Below are 8514 nucleotides of genomic sequence, written 5' to 3' on the forward strand. Positions count from 1 at the left end.
GGAAAAGGCCCAAATAAAAAAATAAAAAAATGAGGGAAAAAGAGAGAAGGGACAATGTTACTATCCTTTTACCACACTTGTGCTTCAAAGTAGCACCATGATCTTCATAGTAGAGAGTCTCTCATGTTATCACTTTCATATACTAGTGGGTATCTTTCATTATAGAACTTGGCTTGTATATTCCAATGATGGGCTTCCTCAAATTGCCCTAGGTCTTCATGAGCAAGCAAGTTGGATGCACACCCACTTAGTTTATTTTTGAGCTTTCATATACCTATAGATCTAGTGCATCTGTTGCATGGCAATCCCTACTCACTCACATTGATATATATTGATGGGCATCTCCATAGCCCGTTGATACGCCTAGTTGATGTGAGACTATCTTCTCCCTTTTTGTCTTCTCCACAACCACCACTCTATTCCACCTATAGTGCTATATCCATGGCTCACGCTCATGTATTGCGTGAAAATTGAAAAAGTTTTGAGAATGTCAAAAGTATGAAACAATTGCTTGGCTTGTCATCGGGGTTGTGCATGATTTAAATATTTTGTGTGGTGAAGATAGAGCATAGCCAGACTATATGATTTTGTAGGGATAACTTTCTTTAGCCATGTTATTTTGAAAAGACATAATTGCTTTGTTAGTATGCTTGAAGTATTATTATTTTTATGTCAATATGACCTTTTGTCTTGAATCATTCGGATCTGAATAGTCATACCACAATTAAAAATAATTACATTAAAATTATGCCAAGTAGCACTCCGCATCAAAAATTCTGTTTTTATCATTTACCTACTCGAGGACGAGCAGGAATTAAGCTTGGGGATGCTTGATACGTCTCCAACGTATCCATAATTTTTGATTGCTCCATGCTATATTATCTACTGTTTTGGACATTATTGTGATTTATTATCCACTTCTATATTATTTTTGGGACTAACCTATTAACCGGAGGCCCAACCCAGAATTGTTGTTTTTGCCTGTTTTAGGGTTTCGAAGAAAAGGAATATCAAACGGAGTCCAAACGGAATGAAACCTTCGGGAACGTGATTTTCTCATCGAATACAACTCAGGAGACTTGGACCCTATGTCAAGCCACGTAATAGGAGGCCACGAGGTAGGGGGCGCGCCTACCCCCCCCCCCCCCCAGGCGCGCCCTCCACCCTCGTGGGCCCCCTGTTGCTCCACCAACGTACTTCTTCCTCCTATATATACCCACGTACCCCCAAACGATCAGATACGGAGCGAAAACCCTAATTCCGCCGCCATAACTTTCTGTATCCACGAGATCCCATTTTGGGGGCTGTTTCGGAGCTCCGCCGGAGGGGGCATCGATCACGGAGCGCTTCTACATCAACACCATAGCCTCTCCGATGAAGTGTGAGTAGTTTACTTCAGACCTACGGGTCCATAGTTAGTAGCTAGATGGCTTCTTCTCTCTTTTTGGATCTCAACACAATGTCCCCCCCTCTCTTGTGGAGATCTATTCGATGTAATCTTCTTTTTGCGGTGTGTTTGTTGAGACCGATGAATTGTGGGTTTATGATCAAGTCTATCTATGAATAATATTTGAATCTTCTCTAAATTCTTTTATGTATGATTGGTTATCTTTGCAAGTCTCTTCGAATTATCAGTTTGGTTTGGCCTACTAGATTGATCTTTCTTGCAATGGGAGAAGTGCTTAGCTTTGGGTTCAATCTTGCGGTGTCCTTTCCTGGTGACAGTAAGGGAAGCAAGGCACGTATTGTATTATTGCCATCGAGGATAACAAGATGGGGTTTTCTTCATATTGCATGAGTCTATCCCTCTACATCATGTCATCTTGCTTAAGGCGTTACTCTGTTTTTAACTTAATACTCTAGATGCGTGTTGGATAGCGGTCGATGAGTGGAGTAATAGTAGTAGACGCAGGCAGGAGTCGGTCTACTTGTCTCGGACGTGATGCCTATGTACATGATCACACCTAGATATTCTCATAACTATGCTCAATTCTGTCAATTGCTCAACAGTAATTTGTTCACCCACCGTAGAATACTTATGCTCTCGAGAGAAGCCACTAGTGAAACCTATGGCCCCCGGGTCTATCTTTATCATATCAATCTCATACTACTTAGTTATTTACTTTGCCATTTACTTTGCCTTTATTTTACTTTGCATCTTTATCATAAAAATACCAAAAATATTATCTTATCATATCTATCAGATCTCACTCTCGTAAGTGGCCCTATAGGGATTGACAACCCCTATTTGTGTTGGTTGCGAGGATTTATTTGTTTTGCGCAGGTGCGAGGGACTCGCGCGTAGCCTCCTACTGGATTGATACCTTGGTTCTCAAAAACTGAGGGAAATACTTACGCTACTTTGCTGCATCATCCCTTCCTCTTCGGGGAAAACCAACGCAGTGCTAAAAGAGGTAGCATCATCTTGCTTAAAGCATTACTCTGTTCTTATGAACTTAATACTCTAGATGCATGCTGGATAGCGGTCGATGTGTGGAGTAATAGTAGTAGATGCAGAATCGTTTCGATCTACTTGACACGGATATGATGCCTATATTCATGATCATTGCCTTAGATATTCTCATAACTATGCCCTTTTCTATCAATTGCTCGGCAGTAATTTGTTCACCCACCGTAATACATGCTATCTTGAGAGAAGCCACTAGTGAAACCTATGGACCCCGGGTCTCTTTCTTATTATATTGCATGTCTTTTATTTACATCGCATCTCGTTTACTATTTTGCAATCTTTACTTTCCAATCTATATAATAAGAATACCAAAAATATTCACTTTACTATCTTTATCAAATCTCACTTTTGCCAGTGACCGTGAAGGGATTGACAACCCCTTTATCATGTTGGTTGCAAGGTTCTTGATTGTTTGTGCAGGTACTAGGTGACTTGTGTGTTGTCTCCTACTGGATTGATACCTTGGTTCTCAAAAACTGAGGGAAATACTTACGCTACTTTGCTGCATCACCCTTTCCTCTTCAGGGTAAAACCAACGCATTCTCAAGAGGTAGCACTATCTCATACCAGCATGGTGCATAAAAGGAAAAGGGAAAAACCAAATGCAAAAGACGCTCCAAGATTTGCACATATCACATGAACGAAACGAAACCGAAAACATACCGATACTTGTTGAAGAAAGATGGGATGCCTTTCGGGGCATCCCCAAGCTTAGACGCTTGAGTCTCCTTGGATATTTACTTGGGGTGCCTTGGGCATCCCCAAGCTTGAGCTCTTGCCTCTCCTCCTTCTCCTCATATCGAGACCTCCTCGATCTTTGATCACTTCATCCACACAAAACTCAACAGAAAGTTCGGTAAGATCCGTTAGTATAATAAAGCAAATCACTACTCTAAGTACTGTTGCAAACCAATTCATATTTTGTTTTTGCATTGTAACTACTGTAATATAACTTTTCCATGGCTTATACCACCAATAAAAATCGTTACTTTCATTAAAACAAGCAAACAATGCATGAAAAATAGAGTATGTCTTAAACAGGGCAGTCTGTAGTAATCTGATCATTAACCATACTTCTCGTACTCCAAAACTTCTGAAAAAATAATAAAAATAAACAATTTGTATAGAAATACAGTGCAAAAAGTTTCAGAACCATTTTACATTCCAGTAAGAAATGTAAAATCGCGCACTACAGCCAAAGTTTCTGTTTTGCACCGCACAAACCAACAAGCAATGTAAACATCCTAAAGGCAAATCTTGGCACGTTATTTTTATAATACAATGGAATTTTACAAGGGGATAATTATCTTGGTTGAAAAGTTTCTGTAATTAAAATTCACAAAGTTTCCGTGAGCATGAAGAAAGTTCAAGGACGTCCCCCACTTTCACAATGCTTGTCTATCTCACTTTCACTTTTCTTTTTGTGAAGTTTTAAGTTCCCCTCTATATTTTTTTGTTTTTAAACTATATAAAAGCACTCAACAGAAATAAATGACTCTCTAAAACTTCCGGGTTGTCTCCCTGGCAGCGCTTTCTTTAAAGCCATAAAGCTAGGCATAAAGTGCTCAAGTAATGGATCCACCAGGATCCCAAGGTATATCAAAGGCAATTCGAATTAACAATGATTTGGCATTTAGTAGTGAGCACAAAGCAACATATATCAAGCAATTACGAAGTCTAACTCTCTTCCTATGCATCGGCATGTCATACAGGAACAATTCATGCACATCAAGTAAAGGCCAATACATAGCATAATCAGTTTCTTGCAATTTTATCATGTTGGAAACATAAAGAGGTGGAGATATAGTTCCTCTCTCATAATAATTGCAAGTAGGAGCAGCAAGCACATGCATATTATAATCATCAAAATCATCATGTGTAACGGTAGAATTCAACCCATCAATATAATCCTTAACAAGAGCAAACTTCTCCGATATAGTGTAGTTGGGAGAATTCAAAAAGATAATAGGACTATCATGTGTGGGTGCAATAGCAACAATTTCATGTTTAACATAAGGAACAGTAGCAAGTTCATCTCCATAAGCATAATTTAAATTGGCATCATGGCCACAAGCACAACAAGCATCATCAGAAAGGGATATATCAAATGAATCAACGGGATCATAGCAATTATCATAGCATTCATCCTTTGATAAGAACGAAGGAGCATTAAACAATGTATGATTTGGAGGGTTACTCTCATTAGAAGGCGGGCACAGGTGATCAGTCCGGTCTTCCTTCACTTGTTCTTGGCTCTCCTCATCATCTTTTTCATCCAATGAGCTCACAGTTTCATCAATTCCTTCTTCCATAGACTCCTGCAAAATATTAATCTCTTCTTGCACAGCGGATACTTTCTCAATAAATGCACAATATCGGAATTGTATTTATAATTATCATAGCAATATTTAAGGGTAGCAAGATTTCCAGGTCTATAAACTGAATCATGAAAATCTTCAAATGTTTTAAACAAAGATTCAATTTCACATGCACCCTTAAAAGCAACAAATTCTTCTATTCGTTCCACAACATAGTAATCATATATACCATTAGCATAAGAAGCCAAGGTTTCATTATCATTAAATTCACATGAAAAGGGAAGATGTGGAGCATTCATCCTAGAGCAACAAGTATAATCATATCTCTGGCATAAATCCCAAGCATACCAATGCAACATATGAATTTGATCCCATAACAATTTCCCTTTTATGAGTCAAGCAATAATCCTTAAAGTATTCACATTGATCCAATGTTACTCCCATTATCAAGTTGAATGGGGTTTTCTCAGGATTATCAAAGTAGTGCATAATATTTTTCACATAACGAGCATCGAGGGTTTTAGGAGGTTCCCCATCTTCATGAGTAGCAAGTACCACTAATTTTTTTGGTGTTTCGTGTTCCATATCCACAAGTAAAGATAGAGAACAACTTAAAACAGGAAATACAAACTACTTAGTGATAAAGCAAACAAGCACACACGAGAATATTCACCCCACGTTATAACTCCCTGGCAACGGCGCCAGAAAAAGGTCTTGATAACCCACAAGTATAAGGTATCTTTTGTAGCCTTTTTCGATAAATAAGAGTGTCGAACCCAACGAGGAGCTAAAGGCGGAACAAATATTCCCTCAAGTTCTATCGACCACCGATACAACTCTACGCACACTAGACATTTTCTTTACCGGAACAAGTATGAAACTATTTTGCAAGGATAAAACTACAAGTACTTTGCGAGAATAAAACTATAGATAAATTGCAAGCTAATAAAAGTGGAAAGCTTTTGTCAATAAGAAAGTCATTTGTCCCTAGGCAATCGATAACAAGTAATTCCTTAACCTCCTCCCTAGGTGGGAGAAGGGTTTCCCCTCTGGTCCTTGGTCTCCATGGCGCCGGAGGGGCGGGAGCCCCTCCGAGATTGGATCTCCCTCTCTGTTCTCTTCTATTCTGCGCTCCCTAGATCTGGCCGAAAACCGTTTCTTATATTCCTGGAGATCTGTAACTCCGATTGCGCTGAGATTTTAACACGATTTTTTTCCGGATATAAGCTTCCTTGCGCCTGAAGTAGAGGTCCAACCAACGTACGAGGTGGTCACAACCCACCACCGCGCGCCAGGGGCATCTGGCGTGCCCTGGTGTATTGTGCCCTGTGTGGACCTCCGTTTGCGGTGATTCCAACTCCCAAAAAACACAAATATTCCAAAATAATTCTCCGTAAAATTTCATTGCATTTGGACTTCATTTGATATGGATGCTCTGCGATACAAAAACATGCAAAAAACAGGAATTGACACTTGGCACTGGATCAATAGGTTAGTCTAATAAATCATATAAAAATTTGCCAAAAGTATGTAAAACTTGTATAATATTGGCATGAAACAATCAAAGATTATAGATACGACGAAGATGTATCAGTGTCTCCGAAGGTGTTTGTTGAGTTGGCATAGATCAACATTAGGATTTGTCAATCTGTGTATCGGAGAGGTATCTCTGGGCCCTCTCGGTAATGCACATCACTATAAGCCTTGCAAGCAATGCGACTAATGAGTTAGTTGCGGGATGATGCATTACGGAACGATTAAAGAGACTTGCCGGTAACGAAATTGAACTAGGTATGATGATACCGATGATCGAATCTCGGGCAATTTACATACCGATGATAAAGTGAATAGCGTATGTTGTTATGCGGTTTGACCGATAAAGATCTTCGTAGAATATGTAGGAACCAATATGAGAATCCAGGTTCCGCTTTTCGTTATTGGCCAGAGATGTGTTTCGGTCATGTCTACATAGTTCTCAAACCCGTAGTGTCCGCACGCTTAACATTCGATGACAATTTGTATTATCAGTTATGTGTTTTGGTGACCGAAGTTTGTTCGGAGTCCCGAATGAGATCACAGACATGACGAGGAGTCTCGAAATGGTCGAGATGTAAAGATTGATATATTGGAAGGTTATATTCGGACATCGGAATGGTTCCGAGTGATTCGGATATTTTTCCGGAGTACCGAGGGGTTACCGAAACCCCCGAGGGAATAATGGGCCTTAGTGGGCTTTAGTGGAGAAGAGAGAAGGGCCGCGAGGGGTGCCCCCCCCCCAATGGCAGTCCGAATTGGACTAGGGGGAAGGGGCGGCGCCCCCCTTTTCCTTTCCCTCTCCCTCTCCTTCCTATTCCCTCGATCGAGTGGAGAAAGGAAAGGGAGGGGGCGAATCCTACTTGGACTAGGAGTCCAAGTAGGACTCCCTCCTTGGCGCGCCCCTCCTGGCCGCCGGCCTCCTCCTCCCCCCTTTATATACGGGGGGCGAGGGGCACCCCAAAGGCACACCAAGATTTCTCTTAGCCGTGTGCGGTGCCCCCCTCCACGGTTTACTCCTGCAGTCATAGCATCGTAGTGCTTGGGCGAAGACCTGTGCGGATCACATCACCATCACCGTCACCACGCCGTCGTGCTGTCGGAACTCTTCCTCAACCCTCTACTGGATGAAGAGCTCAAGTGACGTCATCTAGCTAAATGTGTGCCGAACACATAGGTGATGTATGTTCGGTACTTGGATCGGTTGGATCGTTGAAGACGTTCGACTACATCAACCGCGTTAACATAAAGCTTCCGCTTTCGGTTTACGAGGATACGTAGACACACTCTTCCCGTCTCGTTGCTATGCATCTCCTATATAGATCTTGCGTGAGCGTAGGAATTTTTTTAAAATTGCATGCTACATTCCCCCACAATATTGTGTTAAGAAAGGACCCCATATCCCTGCAAACAAAAGTGACATAGTCATGATGATGCACAAACGGATTCGTTGCCGGCACGGCACACCTATGTCTCGCTTATTGTGAGATGTATAGCTCCGCTTGGGCGAGCGCGAGACTGTGTCAACAAAGAGCCTCATTTCAATTATTTTTTACTTTTTTAAACTTCCAAATAAGCGAGATATAAATATTAAAAACACTTTACATAAATCATTTGAAAAATGTAAATCATGCATTTGAAATTTTTTAAATATGTATAGAAAAATGTGTCTGATATATACAAAAAAATATAATGTTTATGGGAAAAATCGACAAAAAAACTATAAGTTTTTAAAAATGATAAACAAATATTTGGTAAATTTTAAATATGTATAGAAAAATGTTTTACATCTATAGAAAAAAAATTAAAATGTTTGTGGAAAAAATAGATCCCAAAATTATAAGTTTTTAAAAATGTTAATAATGTATTTAGAAAATCTTAAATGTGTATAAAATTTTTCCTCTGATGTATACGCACGATGTACAATCTGTATGTAAGAAAATAGACATAAAAGTATAAGCTTTTGAAATTGCTAATAATTTATTTAGAAATGTAAACCTGTGTACCAAAGAATGTTTTGATGTATACAAAAACTCTACAATATGTATGAAAAAAGTAGGCTTCAAAATAGATGTTTTTAAAAATGTTAATCATATATTTGGAAAATGTTAAGCATGTACATAAAATTTTTCCTAATGCAAATAAAAATATACAAAGGAAAAACGAAAGAATCGCAAAAAATCAAATAAAGAA

The sequence above is a fragment of the Triticum urartu genome, chromosome 6A, assembly GCF_056163025.1.
Source record: "Triticum urartu cultivar PI428250 chromosome 6A, HENAU_Tu73, whole genome shotgun sequence".
Lineage (NCBI taxonomy): Eukaryota > Viridiplantae > Streptophyta > Magnoliopsida > Poales > Poaceae > Triticum > Triticum urartu.